Source organism: Heliconius melpomene, chromosome 13 (genome assembly GCF_056956725.1).
Source record: "Heliconius melpomene rosina isolate 202511_hmr_F chromosome 13, ASM5695672v1, whole genome shotgun sequence".
NCBI lineage: Eukaryota > Metazoa > Arthropoda > Insecta > Lepidoptera > Nymphalidae > Heliconius > Heliconius melpomene.
In genome coordinates this window covers 17,390,281-17,411,074 of record NC_140401.1, presented here as the reverse complement: position 1 = coordinate 17,411,074, position 20,794 = coordinate 17,390,281, and the positions used below count along the sequence as shown (strand labels likewise).

The 20,794-nt window shown below is 32.7% G+C and overlaps 1 protein-coding gene across 3 annotated transcripts in view; it reads right to left on the bottom strand.

The window, feature by feature from the left end:
• Positions 1 to 20,794, bottom strand: part of LOC146533214 (uncharacterized) — a 183,278-nt gene that overhangs the window by 162,108 nt on the left and 376 nt on the right. The window lies entirely within an intron of this gene.

Below are 20,794 nucleotides of genomic sequence, written 5' to 3'. Positions count from 1 at the left end.
GTGTCTTAACACTAGGTTCACAGGGGTCCTCTGCTATGCGCGGCATACATCGTGAAGTTAAGAAAAAAGACACAAATCTAAATATAAACAACCATGTTAATAGTATTCGTTTTGTATTTTTACTACAACAAGAGCTTTTATGTGAAATTTTCATACTTCATAATGTAAACATTTACGCGGTTTCACTTCGTCACATACGTGTATGTATGCATAATTGAAGAGTGCCTGCGCTTTGACGACAGATGTGTATAACTGAAGTTTAAGTTTATATTATAACACAGAATGTAACATGAGGCCTTCGCGGCGCAAAGGCACAAATATGTGAAGTAAACGCGTCGATTGTAGGTTCGAACCACACAAATAATTAATATATTCACTTCCTCTTCTAATTAATATATATTCTTTAAATTTTACTAGAGCCCTTAGGAACATTTATTTCATTTCTTCAAAAGTCACTAGATTTATACCACCATTTAGGCTTAAAAAAAAAAAAAATTTGGTTAGAACAAGATATTTTTCAATTTTCAGTACTATTTTACGGATTCTAATAAATTACTATTTTCTGTAAAGCAACGGAAACAGACACTTTATGTGAAAATGAAAATCAAGTTGCATAAATAATACGTAATTGTATCTTTTTTTTAGCTTTACTTTGTATTCCGCACATAGCCTGGTAGAAAGAGGGAACCTAGGAACCTAATGTATACACTCCGTGCCCATTAGTCTCTCTCGTTCTCCAATTTCCGCCGAATTATATAGGCATTGAGCATTGAGTGGCGGATCTTAACGCCACGCTTTGCCTCACTACTACAGTGAGGAAATGAGAATATTAAATATTTAGTTTATTCGAGTGGGAATTGAACCCACATACTACCTCACTTACAATCGCACGCTTGCCCCTGAACCACGACAGGCTTCTGGTAATTGTATCTGTAACCATTTATTAGGTGTTATATAAAACACGCCCTCATTGCGCCACTAAGGCGTCTATAAATAACTCTACTATACAAGCATAATCTACTAGTAGAAGCTATTAACTTTTTTCATCATTACCTAGTGCGTCAGAGGTCACTGGTTCGGAAATTTATAAGTAGGGCAATTTATGAAGTAAACTATTATATTATACATATTTTTAGATCACTCTCTTATGTTAGAAAGAATTCGAAATCGTTTGTCAGAAATTATAGGTTTTTAGAGAAACCTTTTCAAAGGAAGACCCTATGTTTGGGTTGCAAGTCTCAAACACTACTCTATGTCGTGGGTTCGATTGCTATTAGAGAATAGAACCATTTTTATTATCCTGCAAGAAAAAGCGAAGCGTTGAGTGTCCCCACTCAACTTTCGAGTGGAACTCGAATGGAAAGCAGAAAATTGACTGTCCTGACACTATGATTTTTTTTGCTTACACTGCTATGTGTATATGTGTACTGCTATGGTCACTTTACTGCACAAACAATGTATAACACATAGCAGGGTAGACAGAGGGAACCCAATATTAAAACATTCCTTCCCGAATTACCGGTCAATTTTCGAGACGTAAATTATGTATTAAACAATTGACGTGGAATGTATCGTGAATATAAAATAACTCATTCCCTCAAATGAGAATCAAACCCGAAACCGTGTTTACAGCCAGACGTAACGCCGCTGTGCCAAGACGGCTTCTAAAATCGAACTTATAACCACATACTGCACTAACATACTTTACGAGGCTGTACAAATCACAAGGTTACCATTTAATTATAACTGCTTCATATACATACAGACATACATTCTTAAATATATATGTAGATCTACGTATATTAATTCAGGTTTTCACTCTACTACTGTTTTTAATGAGACCGCCAGCCCTATTAAGAATGTTTTGTATTTCCTCCCTTGCTTGCTCCATGCGAAGTGTTCACTATTATGCTATGCATTACTTTTCATTTTTTTTTTCATGGAAAAAATAAAACGTTGTGAATTTTAAATTTTACGTTTCGCCTAAAATGATTAAATGTCTGATTGAAACCTCTATAGTTGTGGGTTCGATTCTCATGCAGAGTAGTCATTTATCTTAATTTCTTCGCTATGGCAACGAGACAAAGCACGAGATTGAGTACTACCAGCCAACACAGAATATGTCGAAACTTGGGTGAAGTGTGTCTGTGTGTGTGTGTTAACACTAAGTTCTCTCAGCCTACTCGTAGTATTATGACACTCTGTTTCCATTAAGGCAATTCGGTTTCCCACCCTCCGCCGTATACTAGAATAGGCATTGCGTTTTAATTTGCGGTACTTAACGCTAGCGCTTGGCCTCTTTATCATCATAGGTAAGACAATGAAAATATTAAATATTATAAAAGTTCATTTCATCTTTGGAAATTGAACCCACAACCTGTTGCATTTACGATGTAATATAATCTATTTTTGCAGAATTTAATAAAGTAATATTTAAATGAATTAAAGAAAGAAAAGAGAGAAAAAAATTCATATCCAAAATGGGCATATAATATGCCATTTCAATAAATAGATATGATATAGTTAAAACTGCTTGATTGCAAGTGGCAGATGTCAATTCGAATATTGTTCTGAATTTATAGTCAAAGTAGGTTTTGATGTAGCTTAACCTAGGGATTATCAATATAAAATATATATTTAAATATTATATTTTTAGTATTTATATATATATAAATACTAAAAATATAGTATATTTGAATATATATTTATTGGTATAATAAATAAACTTATTGATAGATACTATTTGAACTTTTGTAAGAACTTTCTATTAGATGTTGTAAGCGCGACAATTGTACGTTTGATTCCCACTCGGTGAAAAAAATATTTTCATTTTCTTAGTCTAGTATCAAAAAAATAGCGTAGCGTTTAGCTCTATAACTCAATATGCAATGTCGACTAGGAAGAAGGGAAGGAGCATCTAGGTTCCCTCTGCTATATGCGGGATAAACAAATAAGATCTAAAGAAAAAACTTTTGTAAATTTTAAAAGTGAGTTCCTATGATAATGCAGATTTGCGCCAAGACGTTGCTCTAGACATTCTTTGTTATAGCAACTTAGAGTTAAGTTCGCGAGAAGAATTCAAATTAAAACGCTGGCAATACTATTGTAAATTGAAATAGTAAGTCACCCGCGCCATTTATATTAGAGGTTTCAGGTTTGTAAAGTTCATGCATTCTTATTGGGGAGTATAGCTTTGAAATGTTCATTTAGGCGTATAATCTTGTGATCATATTTTTAGGGTTCCGTACCTTAAGGGTAAAACGATTAGATTAGGCTATCCCCTAATTTATTTTTATATTTCTGTATAAAATTAGGCAAAGTCACACTATAATATATGTTTTTAGAGGTAACAAAATAAACGTCACACATTTCAATTCGCACAGAAACAAAAGGCAATTTCCTAACTCTCCATTATAAGAGGATCGCGAAACCGAATGACCCTAATCGACTTGTCAAATAATAGAAGGAAACAGATAAAGTGTTTAATAGAAGTGATATAATTGATTATTTTAGGCATTTTTTGTAGCTACACGCTGTATCCCGCGTATAGTAGGATAGACTGAGGGAATCTAGGGTTAAGACACAACAGAGAGTTAAGTGCCGCGGCACCCGGTTTTTGAGACATTACTTGTTGAGTATTGGAACTCAAAACCCAGCCTTCTCTCGCTAGGAAATAAATATAATTTATTCGTGTTTACAATCAGAAGCTTATTTTTCAAACATTATGCAATCTTGGCTACTACTAACTTGCCCCAAACCAGCCTTTATTGAAAGGCTGTTTTCATGGGCGAATTGAATATTGATTCAATTCGCATTCAATATGAAATGCCTCGAAAATTCGGCGGATACTGGGCAATGGAAACAAAATGTATATATTAACATTATGTTAAAATGTATTATTAACATTAGGTTCCCTAGTCCCCGCTGCCTACCTTGCTATATAAGGGATACAGAAGCTTCAAAAAAAGATATCCGGAAAAAATACACAGCCTTCAACAATACCAAAAATTATGAGTCAAATGTTTTTTCTTTTATTACCATCCATAGCACTTCTATTACACACTATTCGCGTGAGCGTGCAACATTCCATCCTTAGTCCCCTCGTCAGTCCTCCGGACAGATAGAGCAGATGTACGAAATAGTTTTCGTGACACGTATGGAGTTTTATGCTTTAATTGATTTTCTATATCATTTACGCCATTTTGGGCATGTATGTACATACTAATATATTTTTTAGCATCACATTGTATCACCCACAGTTGAGTGAAAACAGGGGTACCTACCTGGGAACCTAGTGCGACGACGACGTTGATGGAAATGGCGACATGTGACGCCCCGACACAGCGTCTGACTATAAGAGTAACAATTGTTGGTTCGATTTCAGAGCCAGAAGGATCACTAGTAATAGTGTTTTACTTCTTCGGTCTAGTAATCCCCCCTACTGATAAATATCTACATGTCTGTCAGTAGGGGAACTAAAAAAGAATGAAGAAAGAAGAAAACAGACATTTACATAACTGTAGGTCTTTCAGTCAATCAGTAACGGTACAATTTTATAAACATATCTAGATAGATGTACAACGCATATTATAATATATATAGTCCGAAATAACTTAAAGTTAGTATAAAGGCAAGGCAAGGTAGTCCTTTGTTAGATTCCTTGTCTCATATTATATACCTCTTACATTCAAAAGCTTCATATTACATTCACTTTGGCTTCCAGCGTTTGGGGCTCTGTTTAATAACTTCTGTTAAGTATTATGTATAGGGAAAAAATATTGAAATTGGCTAAGAAAGGTCAAGTAAAAATATTTATATTCATTTTTAGCAGACACATTATCCAATGGGCGGTAAAATGAACCTAGTGCTAAGACAATTCCTTCTCCAATTTTTACACATTGAAAATTGAAAGAGTAATGAGACCAAAAAGAATATTAATCATTCTCCCGAGAATTGAACTGACAATCATCGTGTTTACATATGGTCACTACCCACTGCACCACGAACTCAAAATTTAAGCTCTCGTATCTTAAAATTAAGAAATATTACAAAGAACATAAAACATTATTATCCTTATAATTATACCACTAACTAACGAAATTAAATCAGACGAGACGAGAGTTGTATGGCGTGCGGTACAACATGACGTTGGAGTGACTTTGAGATGGATAGACGTACACCTACACGCATCTCCCACACTGTGTGCTAGTGGGCTAGTTAGCGAATACATATAAGCATTTTTAGACTATTTTCTGACATGCAAATTAAATTTTAAAGTCTAATATTTTATCAATCGTGACGCCATCCTGGTACAGCGAACTAGTGTCTTCTATAAACGTGACGATTTTGGATTCGCTTTCTATTCGGGTGAATAACTCATAATTTTTCATTGTAGATATGGTGAGGCCAGTCGTAGTTGTGGTTTCCATACTCACTCGAGAAAATAAAATTGTTATTTAAATTTATTTCTTTGCTCTGGTGTCGAGGCAAAGCGCGGGATTAAGTTCCGCCACTCATCACGCAATGCCTCCTGGATAGGCTGATGCCTCCGGACCAGGTTCCTTCTGCTTACCTCGCTTTATGCGGGATAAAGCGTGAAGCTAATTAAATTTTTAATTTTAATTGTAGTTATGTTAAATAGTAACGTCAAAAATTATAAAATAATTTTAAGTTTTAAGCTTAAAGAATTTAAGCCGTGGTGTAAAATCACCTTATATTCGCTCCCATTTTTTCTTACTACTATTTTATAAATCAATATTTAAAAAATACACATTATAGCACGCTAGACGCTGTACAACACGAGCATTAGAGGAGGGAATCCATCTTCCTTTAATTAACTACTTTGGGAGTCGCAAATCGATTTTAGGACATTTTCCTCCCTAATTTGACTCGAAATAGTTCAAGACGAGAGTTACATAAGCATAAGGATACATTCCGATGACGCCACACTTGCACCTCGCGGAATCGAACAATAGTGTTGTAGTATTTTGCTGATTTAACTGTTTTGAATTATATAAAATTTTAATAAAGATTCTCTGTCTTCAACTTGCTTTAAAACAGAAAGGTTGTTTATAAAATTAAATAAATAATTTTTAAAAAGCCTTTTTCTCGCCTGAGTAATTTAACTGGCGCAGTCGGTAGGATCGCGGCGTGTTTGGCTTTAATCAAACTCTTAAAGCCCGCGAACGGTTTCTATCGTTATTACCGCGATCTATTAAGAAGAATCTACGACGGCGAGACCGGCGGAGCACCTAAGCATCGGAGGTTCTGCCAAGCAGTTGAGTCCCGGTTGGAGATGCAGAGGTTTCTTTGGTGAGTACTTTTGTTATCCAAGTTCCTATGCTATATTTCCTTCCGTATTTTTGTATCTGTCTATATAGCTCAAATCGCGATAGGCATTTACTATTATTGAATAAGTTTATGAGAAATAAATGAAATAATAAATGAAATGAAATAATAAATAAATGAAATAATAAATGAAATGAAATAATAAATAAATGAAATGAAATAATGAATAAATAATTAAATGAAATAATAAATAAATGAAATGAAATAATGAATAAATAATTAAATGAAATAATAAAATATTATTTTAATAAATATTATATTGAATTGAAATATTTTATTTGTTTGAATTATTTTGTTAAATAGGTTAGTCGTGATTAAAAGATAAAATGTCTTTTGAAAATTGCGAGAATTCTAGTTTTAAGTTAATTTCAGATTTTATGCCACGTTACGATGGTAATTCAAAAACGTTGAATTTTTATATTAGAGAAGTAGATAATATATTGAAATTAATAGAGGGCGCAGCGAAACACCACCCCGCTATTGTGTGTTTGATAAAAAGTAGACTCAGTGGAGCCGCAATAGATGCAATAGCATACGAAGAGTCTCTAGACTCGTGGGACGCGATTAAACGCGCTTTGATTAGAAGATTAGGTGAACCTAGGAACGAAATCCAACTAATGCAAGAGCTAACTCGAACGCGACGTAATAAAAATGAAGACGCGGAAACTTTTGGGAAACGCCTTCGAGACATACTTGACTCCCTTTTGTCCGTAGGTAAACATAGTAACAAAGAATATTATGAAAACATGGTTATAGAGCAATATACGAACCAATTAGACTTTCAAATTTCAATAGGTGTGCGTCTAGCCAGGCCTACCACATTAGAACTAGCAATTGTAGCAGCTAGGCAAGAAGAAGCTAAGCTCACATACAATAGATTTAATAATAATTTTAATATGTCAAACTCTCCAAGTAAGGTTAAAGAAAATCATAGAATCTTTATTCCATTTTCAAATTCACAATCTAGATTAAATAATCCACCTATGCACGTAAATTCAAATTTTACCCCTAGACAAAATAACTGGACACCAGAACAACGTCAACAATGGGTTCAGTCAATGCTACCATGGAAAAACCGACAACCCTCAGGTAATTATAGACCTTTTATTAATCATAGAGGTAACATCCCTCACCAGCAAATAAATCCACCCCAAAAAATATCAGATGTGACTATGAGGTCAACAAATAAACCAGAGAAGCCGCAGTTCGCAGTGGAGGAACTCTTCTACACAGACGAGCCACAGGAGCAACAACTCAATGAGTATTCCCAACACTACACCCCAGGTGAGTATTATTATGATAATATACATATACCAGACGAGCAGGATACTTATGAACCAGTTAATGACGAAATAAGTAACCAGCAGGATTTTACGTTAGGCATAGACCCAGACGTAAAGAGATAGTAAAAATAAATAATCATGATAAAGATCATTTACCCTACATAGTAATTCCCGAATTTAAAGGTAAGTTTTTAATTGACACAGGAGCTTCTAGATCCCTTATTTCATCAGAAGTTATATTTAATTCTATTTTTCAAAATCTTGTAGAATATGAACCATTTGAAATAAAAACAGCCCATGCGACAACACAGCATAGTCATGTAGTGAATTTACCCTTACCCCCAATCTTTAATACTGACATTCTTCATAAATTCCTTATTTTTGATTTCGACCCTAAATACAAAGGACTTATAGGTCTAGATTTATTAAAATCATTATCTAGCAATATTAATTTGAAAAATAAAATATTACATACAGCGACAGCCGACATACCTATTTACTTCGACTATAATAAGAAACTTATAAAAATAGAACCAAAGTGTGAAAAACATATCACGTTAAAAACAAATTATATTGACGGATTTTATATCTACGACGATTATATTTGGTCTAAGGGATTGACATCCCCTGCTGCTATTATTAATGTTAAAAATGGAAAATTTATAACCAAAGTCATTAACACCAATTCAGAAGGACGAACCATATGTAACAGAAGTACATTTAAATTACGACCATATAATGTTATATATAAAGGCAAACAAAATACAAAAGCTGACGAATCACTATCAACCGTAAATTCTAATAATAATAAAGGCGCAAATCTAATTGACCGTATATCCCAAGACGTAGGTGCCCAAACTAATGAAAACGTAGCGCAGGTACCCCTTGTATCTAGTAATAATAACGGTAACAACATAGAGCCTGACAACGACAGACATAAGATTCTCACATCAGAGACTGACAGTACGAGTATCAGTACTATTGTTCCTAATAACTTAGTGTCCACTAACCATTCCCAAACAGATAACGAAAATAAAGGTTTACTAAATAAATATAACGATAATGACAGACAAGTTAGGCAGTTTAACCCCAAGATAACATCCAGTTCGAAATACAGAGTAGACAATAGATTAATTAATACTAGGACATTGGTAAAAGACGTATTTACCAAAGTAAATAATACTGAGAAGAAAATAGTATCATCCTTAAGGAAGTATATAAGAAAACCACATAAGGTAGGTGAAACAGTCTATGAGCAAGTAGCTAAGACGACGCTCAGAGATGAAGCCATACCAGATTTCAAAGGTCCGTATAAAATAATTAATTTGCACCCTTACAATAGAACGGAGATTATAAAAAATCATCCAAACTCTAATTCTAATAGAGTTCGTTATAAATTGCTACGAAGGCCTAATCTTATTTCAGGTCCCTCGTGTTCTACACAAGAGCCAAAATAACCCTACATCCCATACATAATGGAATTTTATTATATTATTATTATTTAGATTTTATTAATTAAACAATAACTCTTAAACAAAATGATATGTTTAACCTTGCTTTTACTTACTTAATAACGAATAAATATTATATATAATAGTTCTATATACAAATAAATATTATATATAATAATTTTATATACAAATATATACTAGAACTTATTTTGTTGTATGCGAGAATACTTCATCTTAAAGGATACATAAGGTTTATAGAAATAAAATAGAATATAAGTTAGATTTACTTATAAAAAAACAAAAAAAAAAAATATTTTTACTATTTCTAGACTTAATCATGGTATTATATATGGTTTAGTTTCGATAGTAGTTAGATACTACTAATTATTATATGGAAATTTATTAATTCATAAAAATATATGGGTCATAATCAGAAAAAGTGTACATTTTGTGTCTTTTCTTGTCCCGCTACTTTGAATGCGTTTTAAAAATACAATTTTAAAGATAATTTAAATATTTTGCCATTTAAGATAAATTTAGTTATTAACTTAAAGATTTTTGTAATATTTTAAATGTATTATGGCAAATAATAGTATTTTTTGTTAGTTGCAAAAAACTTTTCAAAATGCTTCCATACAATTTTTCGTGTCCCATTCACCAATTTACTCTTTAAAAAATTGATTTGTTACGAATATTTATGGTTTTATTTGATTTCAGATATGTTTATATTACTTTACTTTATGCATAATATTAAATAGAATTACTTTTATTGATACATTATTTAATAAATAATATATATGAATTAAGTAAATTTGTCCCAAAATATTGTTTTTTTGTTACTCAGGGCTAGTAACGTACAATTAAAATATGAACGCAATTATTTTGAATGGTATTTAATATTAGTTTTTATTGGGGCACCATTATTCTAAAAGTCAATGCTGTCGTAGCTACAACCAGTAATGTTCTCGCAGCAGTAGAGGGGTTCAAATGTTTTAGAGGGAATGCGTGAAATTATATCTCAGGGTTATAAACGGCTTTTATTTTGGTAAGTATTCTATAATTTCGTTTTCTTGTTTATGTTATTTGCTTCTTTTTACAAAATCTCAAAAAAGAACTTCAGTGCTTGCACATGCAACACGTGGCTTATGAGCAAATATTTAAAAAGATTACAATTTCTCAGACTTCATTCTCAATTTCGTTATATTTCGTTACGTAACGAAACTGAGAAAATATGAAGCCTAGTTCACAATTACGTTACCATCGGAAGATATGTATATAAAAAAAAATTGCTGGCATATGAAAAAAATAATTGGTGACTTTTGATGACGTAAAGTAACTAAAAATAATGATTTTTAAGTTTTTTGCCTGTTTGCTTGTTTGTCTAATGTGTTTGTGCACGCTTATCTCAGAAACGACTTAACCGATTTACTTAAAAACATTTTTTTATTCTTCCTTAAATTAGTTGTGATTTTGTAATTACTATTTTTTCTCTGGAGATAGTGAATTAATAAATATGTAGGTCAAGTGGGTGAGACTTTTATTTAAAAACAAAAACGTTCTGTACTAGCGTTGTTGAAGATCTAAACAATAAACATAAAATATTATTAAATACCTATTGATAAATATTTTTTTATTTTCAGTAAGCGTCATGGCTCCTATATCAAATGCTGAAACACATAAAATATATAGAGAACGTCTTATACAGACCAATCCTATTAAATATGAAGATATGCGGAATAAACACTTACAAAGAATTAAACTTAATTCCAGTGATAACAACTCAAATTTTGATATATTTTAAAGTGGATTTAATTTTATCATTAATTTTGTGATCTTTAAAAATATAAGTTTATTACGTTACGAACTAGCATTATTATATTGTTAATATTGTCAGTTTGTTGTTTTCTTACATTTATAATCTGTTAAATCAACGATTGAATCTTTAAAATTTTAATTTGTTTCTCATTAAATAAAAACAACAATGGTTTTATTGATATAATATTCTTATTTTGTTGTGTATAATGCCTTATGACATCAGTTTCGTAACAAAGATTATCAGTGTTGTTACTTATCAGTTACGTTACGAATTCGAAAATGTCCACTTTTCTGATTATGACCCATATGTAGTTTTAATTTTGTAAACATTAAACCTATTCAAATAAATAAATCAAAGTGTCTATTATGATGAAAGCATATAGTACAGAACATTTCCTAATTTCCATCCTAGAAATTCCTTCCATTTCTAATGATAAATATAACCTAGTTATTCCTTATTTCCAACCCTTATACTTGGTAACAAAGGGTACTCTTACCTAAAAGAAGGATTTAGAATATATACCTCTCGATTATATACATCAACTTGCATATAATATCCAAACCTTAGAAGAAGAGGAGAAAATAAAGAAATAGAGTATTATCCTGGCTGTTTCAAGCTTATCTATGATTATTATATACTACTATAATAAATGTTATTTTTGGAAAATCTACGAGCATTTTCCCAGAGTCCCGGAGGAAACCAGCAGCGAGGACGCTTCAGGAACCTGCAGGGCCAGCTTCCATCTTAAGGAGGGAGGAGTTACATAAGCATAAGGATACATTCCGATGACGCCACACTTGCACCTCGCGGAATCGAACAATAGTGTTGTAGTATTTTGCTGATTTAACTGTTTTGAATTATATAAAATTTTAATAAAGATTCTCTGTCTTCAACTTGCTTTAAAACAGAAAGGTTGTTTATAAAATTAAATAAATAATTTTTAAAAAGCCTTTTTCTCGCCTGAGTAATTTAACTCGAGGGATAAGTGTTTTTCCGCTAATTTGTAAACATTTCAAACATTTCAACGTTTCTACTTTGTCATTTGTTTACTTAACGTTGTATCCACTTTCTTCCAAATACTGCAGGCATTGCATGTTGAGTGGCAAAACTCAACGCCGCGCTTTGACTCGACACCAGAGCGAAGAAATGGGAATATACATTTAAATAAATATTTTATTTCCTCGAGTGGGGATCGAACCCACAACCAGTCGGTTTTACAGTCATACACTGTGCCCCTGCTCCATAACTGGCCGTAAGGCATAGGCAAAGGAAACTTAATACTATTAAGACACTCTGATACCCCCACGCACCGCCAAATTTTCAAGACATTGCAAGTTGAGTGGCGAGACTTAACATCACGAGTCGTCTTCTTACCAGAGCGAGGAAATTACAAGCGTGTGCCTGTATACGTGAAAGTCGTAGGTTCGATTCCCATTCGGTAGAATAAAATGTTTAATACAACGGAAATGAGATAATACGCGGAATTGCGTTTCACCATTCAACACACAATGGTTCCTGCATCTGTGTGGTATACGACGTGAAGATAAATAATATAAAGGAACCTGCATTTACCTCAGTGTTATAAAAACCCAGCAACATCGTTATTACATTAACTTAATCTAAATTATTAGTAAACTTACTTCAAAGGTTCCTTATCGTAATAATCTTTTAATACCGCGGCCCTCCCCTGGTTTTATGTAAATGTTCATAAACCAAATTTCACCAGTAATCAGCCTTTATAAAGTGTCTTATCTCCGTGGCCATTCTTCGCATTCAATTAGCACTGTCTTTAAATTTTGAGTAAGTACTGTTATATGTACTTAAGGATTTTGTTGTGTTTTCGAAGTTCGATCGAGGGAATGATTGTATTTAATATTACTAGTTACTACTACAAGCGACTCAACTGCAGCTCCATTTAAACTATATGATAGCCAAATTATATTAAACCTTTACATAAATTGTATCCTATGCTAATCGTATATATAAAATATATTGCTGTAAAATTTTGTCTAACTATCCGCCTAGTTTTCAAGACATTTCATATTAAGTGACGGGATTGAACTAGCCTTGCGGCATTTATTTACATATCATCATATCGTCATATGCTTACAGTAAGAACAATACATTAATCCAATAGTTTCGATACAAGACGATCACACACAAAAAAAATACACTTATAAGGCGAAACGGAAAAAAGAAAAATAAATAAAAACATTGTATCGTGCGCATATTCTGCAAAATCGTTGAAGTTCTTTCAGTTTTTTTCTCCCGTATCCGTCGCCGGAGGCAAGAGCGCAATTACAAAAACCTTGACACACAAAACTCAGCTATCTGGGTCTTAAATGAACAAATATTGAGCACGATGCCTGTATTTACATGCAATAACAAGGTACTTCGGTGCGTATGGAGTTCGTGTATTGATGATTGAAGAACGTTTGTATGTTAAATATAATTGAAACACCAGCTTTTTCGCGTAGATCGGGGTAAGTTGAGGAAATTTTGTGTTAAGATAATCTGTTTCCCCACTTGATACATATTTTTTGAGATATTACGTGTTGAGTGGTGGAAGTCAACGCCGCGCTATGTCTAATATTCATCAAACGCGTGTTTTTTTAACTTCACTTTGCTCTTGTACATAGCAGGGTACGTAGAGAGAACCTCACAGGTTCTTCTTAGTGTTAAAACACTGCCTGGTTGCCAGGGTGAAGAAATGAGAATATAAGATATATGTTTCTCGAATGGATATTGAACCCACATCCGTGTTGATTACAATCAAGTAGTGACCCCCGCACCACGACTGCTTCTGGATATTTTATTTTACTGCTTTACGATTTACTCCACACATGTATAAGCATAGGGAACCCGGAAACCTAGTGTTAAGACACTCCGCTCCCACTCAGACCCTTTCAGTTCCCCATTGTCCTTTGTTTACTACCTGCTATACTAGTATAATTGCATATTGAAATTATTATGCGTAATTATAAGTTTGGCATGTAATCATCAAAAACACCCTCATAACTCACTAACTTCGATCTAAAATTCAAAGTATTATAAAAGATATAGTAACAAAGCTGCGTAAAAAAATTAAGCAATTAAAATTGTTTCAAACTTTGTTTGATTTAAGTAAAATAAAACTTTTAAGCGTGCAATTAGAAATTCCAATTAAATTTTGTATTCTTATTACTTAAAATAATTTATTGTAACGATTTAATAAAATATTAATTAACCTTAAAAGTTGTTAAATTTTTTGTTTGTATCGAAAATATCTTTGGTTTTACTTAAACAAACTCCACTCTGCCATTAGTTTTATAAAAACCAAGAATATGCTTATATTAACGCAATAATTAACTTATTACTCAGCTTAGTAAGCAAATTATCAAATAAATCTAGCTTAAACGATCTAGACCTAGACTATGAAAGCCGTTTGAAATAAAAGAAAATGTATTTTGAAGCGAAATTAAAACGAAAGCGGGAAGTGGGCTTGAGGCCGTTATGGTACAGCGGTCTGACTAAACACGCTAAATTGTGGGTTGTAGTCCTTTTCAGGGGAAATAATTATTTTTGTTTTCACTCCAGTAACAAGACAAAGAGGTGTTGATTTGCGACTCAACTCATCTGTCTCCAAACTTGGGAGGGAAAAGGAGAGTGTAGTGTTTTAACACTACACTCTACTTTCTTTGCTATATGCGAGATACAATGAAGAGCTATATATTATAACCTAGACTATTCAAAAAGGAGTTGTCTCTCAAGGATATACCTATATTTATATGTAAAATTAAACCGAATTTAATAAGGAAAATGTTAAAGAAAAGAAAACATTCCTTTAAATATTCATACACAATCGTCATTACGATACTGTAGTACCCACAGTGTAACATTGTGATGCTCGTTGAACCAGGAATTACTTTTTTTGGTAAAAATCATACTGTTTCAAGCCATTATAGTACGGTGGGAGAGTTCACAGTAACGCGATAGTTATAGATTCGATTGCCACTGAGATTTTTTTGTATACAGGTCTACTTAATACAATCTGTCTATACTAATATTATAAAGTGAGAAAGTTTGTATGGTTAAAAGCACTAAACTTCGAAACTACTGAAAAAAAAATGCAAAAATGATATATATTCTTAATTATTTCCATTTGACAATACAGGCATTACTCCACGCTTTGTCTACCAAAATGAAAGAATAAAAATAATTTAAATATACTCATGCCCCAAATGGGAATTAAACCCACAACCGTTTACAAGAAGACGCTATCACCAGCTTGATAGGTTTGTATAAATAAACAAAACACGTATATAGAAGATCCTCAATATCTAACATACTACATATTAGATATCATTTGAAACCAATCAAAACACATAATAGCCAAATCGCGTGGTCACTACCTAGAAATTTCTCTATATCACTTCAATTAAATGTTATAAATGTATGAGTATGTGAGAATTGAACATATTGCTCCTTTAGAATGATAGTGGCGTACTTATAATTAATATAATTTCTTTTTTTTTTTGTTTCAAGCTATATCCTGCATATATAGCGTGCCTGCGGGATAATCAGAGTGTTGTGCCAGTCGGTTCTCTCTAGCTTTTTTCCATTTTCCACCCAATCTTGGAAATGTTAAGATCTTCCTAGAATTGCTAATCAAAGGGCTATAGAGTCCATTATAGAGCAAGGGCGAGCGAATGTAAAAGCGCCAATTGTAGCTTCGATTCCCACTTGGGGAATTAAACATATAATATTTCCATTTCTCCGTTGTGGTAACGAGCCAAAATGCAGCGTTGTGTTCCGTCACTTAACAGGTAATACCCGAAGAATGAAAAGTGGGGAAAAGTATCTATCTTAGTTAGTAGTAGTACATTAGAAAATTACACTGCTTACTGTTTTTCTCGGACAGTAGAGCAAAGAGAACCTATTGATAAGACTTCAAAACTTTGAATCGTGAAACTCAAAACCATACACTCTTAATGGAACGGGTAAATGTAAATAATTTATTTCCCTGGGTAAGAATCGAACCTATAAACAACGTGTTTTACTTTTATATATAACTAGGACCTCAAAATTAAGACCGTTAAATCATTTTTAATTCTTGTTTATTTATTATTTACAAAGTTTCTTATCATCTTATCGATAATTATGAATGCATGTTGCACGCTACATTGTTTCCGTACGCGTTAAATACATTAGATTCCCTAGTTAGAAGTTCGGGATTCGAGTCCTGTTTTTTCTTTACTATGAATAGAACTTTCTTAATTGTATGCAAATCTCAGGAACTATTGGAGCTAAATGAAAACATAGATTTGTGTTGGCTAGGCAATTTATTGAGGAAGGTTATATAACATCGTGTTATTCGGTGAGGAAGCGGGCAAAGCATCGTTTAACGTCAAACATTTGTATTAAAAAAAGGATTATCGACAGAGTTACTACTAAATATATCTATATTTTTAGTCGAACTTAGTGCTAAGACACTCCGTTCACAATTTTCCGTGGAATTTAATACATTGTACGTTAATTGACAGAATTTAACGCTGCACAATCACCACCAGAGCGAGGTAACCAAATAAATTCCCCGGATTGGAAACAAACTTAACAGTCAGTACGATAATGCCAAGACCGCGTAAGTACTGACCTATATTTATATAATGCTAGTCGCATTTACAGACGCACGCTTATCCCACTGCACCACGACTGGCCTCAAATTGAATTGAATTGTATTTATATATAGATATATTATTTATAAAAAAATCTATAATAATCGACACTCAATGCTGCAGACAGAAACTCCATTGGCCCGACGTTGCACGTTATATTCGTCTAAGCGTGGTATTGGCTTGTTTCGTGCCGTCACGCGACAACAAATTACGAAAATAAGTTTTTCACGAAAATGTATACAATGCTAATGCCCCGCCGTATATAATTTAACTATTGATTTTTTATAAACTAGTTTTAATTTGTGAAACGAAATGATAGAATGTTTAATCTGGTTATTATTGTTTTTGGTAACTCCAATGAAAACAGATGGATTATAGCGTTGATATTTTTGTGTTTATCTGTATGACTGTTTGTGACATCGTTACTCTCAAACGGATGAACTGATTTTAATCTAGTTTATTTGGAAGGTTATTGATAATGTTGATACCTATGATTCAAGAGTATATGCTTAGCCGTTTGAAGATCATCAGCTCTTTTGTACTCCAAATATCTATTTTCTAAATGACTATAGGAATATTGCATGACTTTTTCGTTATTAAAGAGTGAAACAAGAACGTCGTGGGCCCAGGGCACATTTTCAGTCTGTAAGCGACTGTATATATAGTAATTATCTCCCTCGAGTGGGAATCAAACCCACACCGTTTGTGTTTACAGTCAGACGCTGCGCCGCGACGACCTCTAAATTATCATTTTATTATATTATGTTTTCGAATTGTCCTGTCCTCTGTAGCTGTCAACAAATTAAAACCTTATATAAAATTCCCCTTTACGCGTCAAACATAACATGTAGGCAGAATAGTAAAAAGGCACGATTTTTCCACATATATATATATATATATATATATATATATATATATATATATATATATATATATATTTAAAATATAAATAAACTCGTCACGCCGTAGGAGCGCAGTTAAAACTTATTATTCCCAATGATTTCGGCTTCACATCGTATTTAGTACTGTTTGACTTGTTTGTTGGTTGGGCTGACTCAACCATCGCAGGTTCAGCTTCACGTTGTATCGCGCATAGCAGCAGAGTAGGTAGTATTAAGACACTCGGATCCTCACTTTCATTCCATGTTGAATGGCGGAACTCAACGCCGGACTTTTGCCTTGGTGCCAGAACGAATAAATGAAAATATTAAGAAATAATAATTAATTTCCTCGAGTGGGAAAAATATAGTGGGAAGAGTTTATTTGGTTGACCGCGCTAATCTCAGCAACTATTGGGTCGAATCGAATTCATCGCTGTATAGCTATGACGTTTAGGTCGCCACTTAAAAAACAAGGTCTCGAAAATTGGGAAACAGAGTGTCTTAACACTAGGTCGCCTCTTCCTACCTACCTAAGTACCTGTTACACGGACAATTAACGAGAAGCAAGTGTATAGAAATAAATAACTAACTTTGAAATACACAAGCCACATAATAATGTTATCAGAAGCATTCACTTAATTTATAAGATTTTACGAACATAAAGAGCTTTCCTTCAAAATAACTGGCGTACCGTTCTTTCGTGTGTTTTTGTTAAGTCATCCCACTTAACGAACTAATTATTTCTATTTTCAGAATGTTTTTTTCGTTCTTTTCTAGATTATAGCCACTCGAAGTTTCCTTTGCGGGAACTATAAAAAATAAAATTTTCTTTGTTTCTGTTCTCGTAGTTTTTTGAGAAATCATTTTAGTAGTATTGAGAAATCCTTTTATATTGGCCCTATATGAGAGGGTTTCTCAATATTAGTAAAGGAATTCCCTATACTCTCCAAGGAACCGACATATCAAAACGCAGAGCTCTGTAGTAACTTAGTACCGGAAGAGTACGTCATATTATACATCAATTTACTTGGGTTTTATTATATTTTATATATTTGTGTTATGAAAATAATCAAGTGAGGAACCTATTTCATTCCGTTCTCTACTTTTCATCCTATCTATTTAAAAACGTTATATTTTCAGCAATAACGTCAACCTTAATAATAAATTATTATTATGAGACCAATCATGATGCACGGGTACAAAAGTTTGACTGTTAACACGACAGATTGTGGGTTCGATTTCCACTCGAGGAAACGAAATATTTAATAATTTCATTTCTTCGCTATCGTAACGAAGGAAAAGCACTGCGTTGAATTACATCACTCAACGCGGAACGAAGTGTCTTAACACTATGTTTCCAAACTTCCTCTACCCCTACTATAAGCGAGATAAAGTTTTAAAGTTAAAATCTTGAGCTTTAATTGCGATATAAAGAGTAAATCTTTCGTTTCTTCCTTTCATTGTTTGTAATTCTTTTTTATATCCACTTACGGAAAGTCAACACTCTACGTATATGTAGCAAAAAGAAATTTGGCTTTTGAGTAAAACAATTCCAAAAAGCAAAATAAATTTAACTTGAACCAAAATTGAAAACCCGATCTCTGCCTCATCGTATTACGCCCAAGCTATTAACGCAAGCCTTTTAAATGAATCCATTATACAAATTAATAATTATAATTATATTAACATTGTCTTGGGTTCAATGTTCGCTCGTGATAATTGTTGTATATAATATCTAGTAACATCATTTCGCGGGACATTAGAAGTGAGGCATTAATACCCATTTTAAAGGGGCTAAACTGCTTTAGAGGTTAATATAAGACGTAAAAAATAACAAAATTTTAACTATACTGTAGGGAACATTACTTATTCTAAATTAATATTATTACATTTACTAAAATCATCCGCACGCAGCGCATTGGAACAATTCAAACCTGTTCCGAGTTTTTTTGCTATGCGTGTCGTAGGCTGCTAGCTAGCATCGCCACGTTTAAAGAGTCGGCTAGAATCGCTTGCGACATTCACTTGTGTATCCATTGCTCTCTTAGTTTGCATTCAATTCTCAACCTTAACTTCTTGCTATTACGTGCTAGTTTAGCTTGTATTTTCTATTGGTATTTATTTAAATTTCTTTATTTCCTTCTGTGATTATTTTCTCTTCACGTATCTGTGAGTTAAATAAATTTGGACAATTTCTCCACAAAATTTGGATTTTTAATTTTACTCATTTAGTGTAAAATAAATAAGATCATATTAAATAGTGGTATCACATCTCAACCGCTATAATACCATTAAGAAAATAGTTTTTAGGTTTACGCTGTATGCCGTACTTCGCAGAGTAGGCAAACCTAGTGTTGTGTCAAGGCACTTTCGGTCCACATTCTATTAAATTTTATACCCTTTATATATATTTGCTCAACATAATATAAATATTTTGCACCTGTTCGGTGGGCAGGTCGGTCAAGTGGACCGACGATCTGGTCAAGGCGCAGGAAGCCACTGGATGCAGAGCAGAGCCTATGTCTAACAATGGGCGTCGGAAAGCTGATGTAATGATGAGGACGAAGGATATTTTGAGCAACATTAGTATAATGTCTAATCTGTCTAATCAATCTTTATACACTCATATAAAATACTTTTATTGTTTACTGAGTGACAAACAGAATAACAAAATTATGTTTATACAAAAAACGCGATCCAGGTATCACAGCCACACAAATACACAATATAGAAATTAAAATAATAGGGCAAGGATCTTAAGTGTACACAAAAGAACTTGCGAGCGACACCTAGTGCCTTGTGTAGTCGTATAGACACTAAAGACTCTACTAAAGCATGAAATTTAATAAAATCTTCAAAAATTATGCAAAGTTATCCCTATAATTTTAATAACATAGTATATCTAAATATATATATAGTATAGAAGTAGTATATGATGACAACTTAAAATACTTTTTTCTTGATTAAATTACAAAGTTTTATATTTATGATGAATGTTTATATATAAATTGTTTATAAAATAAAGGAAAAATAGATTTAAAAAATAAGTTTATAGTTATAAATAGTTTTTAATTTATGTAAATGTAAAATATATTTTTTTTTGTAAATAATAATATAATATAATTTAAATGCATATGTTTGATAGTTGAATAATAATATAATTTAAATGCATTTGTATATTGCAATGAGATCATTTCATGATCTAGATTATGATGATTAGATAACTCTATTTAATTAAAAATTATTAAAAAAATACCTACATGAAAGTCATTATTTGTTTAATATTGTATTAATTTTTTATTGTTAATGAATATTTTTTTTTTATTTTCACATTTAAAAAAATACTAAAGTCTCTCTGTCC